We start from the raw sequence: 1,445 nt of genomic DNA, 5'->3' as shown, positions 1-1,445 counted from the left end.
AGGGGCATAGACAGAACAAGTCAGTGTCTTTTGAGGGAAAAATAAAGCTTTGTGAGCAACGGCAGTGGTGGCACATTTGACAGGTCTTTACCAGTCTTCAGCTCCTTTGTGTCACTCACATAATGGAGAAAAACACAAACTGAGCCACTGTGGCGATGTGGCCCGGGCTATTAGTCAACGTGACGGCCTTTGGAGATGCTAATGGCCATATAGTGTGTCCTCCCCCGTCTTCAGAAGCCGGTTATCTGATAGCACAAAGGCATTTCGCTGGAGGTTGACTTCTTCTTCGCCCCTATTGAAATGCTACAGAGTCATTAGGTTAAAGTCTTTCTCTTTTTTTCCCTCCAAACACTCCTGAAAAAAACGGGGAATATAATCATTCTCCGAGACGTGAGAGAGGCTGGAGCATATGTATGCGTGCGGCCCCTCAGGTGCTGGAAAAGAAATAGAGCGCTCTCTAAAAAACAGAAACCCCGCAATTCCCTCCACACCCCTCCGGCGAGGTAACGATGCCAGTAACAATCAAGGCCTTGTGAAATGGGAGAGGATGCCCAGGAGTTAAAGACCTCTTGCCCACTGTGTTATTCATCAGTGCGGGCTGGAGCTGAGAGCTCAAGGGCCCCACGCTTCCACACGTAGCCCAGAGGTCCAGCTCCACAACCCTACACTGATGATGAGCACAGGCCATGGAGCATAGAGTCATACCTCAGAGCAAGGGCCACTCACACCTAACATACATCATTCCAGCTTCATTAGCTGCAGGAAATGCACATTGACGTACACAGACTCGCATGCATGCAGCATCTCGAAATTGCCTGTAATACAGTAATTCAAAATAACACTGTTATATGCAAAAAAAAAATTTTTTTTGTAAACTGATCTAGAGCAGTGGTTCTCATTCAACAACAAACACACTAGCAACATGTACTGTTCAAAGTTCAAAAATGCCTTTAAAGGGATAGTACAAAAAAACAAAAAAAAGACATTTACTCCCCCGTCATGTCATTCCAAACCTGTACAATTTTCATTTTCTGTGGAATTTTTTTTTTTTCTTGAAATGTTGCTTTTTGGTTAGCAACATTATCCAAAACATGTTCTTTTGTATTCCAAACAAAGAAGAAATGAAGTAACGTAATTTCCCTTTTAAGATCGCGTCCACATTTAAGTTTCCATGGCCACCGCAAATTCTGCCGCAGTGCAGTTATGGTAATTGTGAGAATTTTACCTTGAAGAAGTGTTGCACAACAGGATAAAGCAAAATTGATACAATCCACCTTTACACTAAAGGTATTTAAAGCTCATTATAGTTACTCATTACTGTAATATTATGTTTTATGTATTATTATGTATTATTTACTAAACGTTCCATGTACTATATATATATATATATATATATATATATATATATATATATATATAGAGTTTATTTAAAAGGGGTTATATGA

Source organism: Sinocyclocheilus grahami, unplaced genomic scaffold (assembly GCF_001515645.1).
Source record: "Sinocyclocheilus grahami isolate Dianchi unplaced genomic scaffold, SAMN03320097.WGS_v1.1 scaffold67.1, whole genome shotgun sequence".
Taxonomy (NCBI): Eukaryota; Metazoa; Chordata; class Actinopteri; order Cypriniformes; family Cyprinidae; genus Sinocyclocheilus; species Sinocyclocheilus grahami.
The sequence above is the reverse complement of the archived record's forward strand: the minus strand, read 5'-3'. Positions refer to the sequence as shown.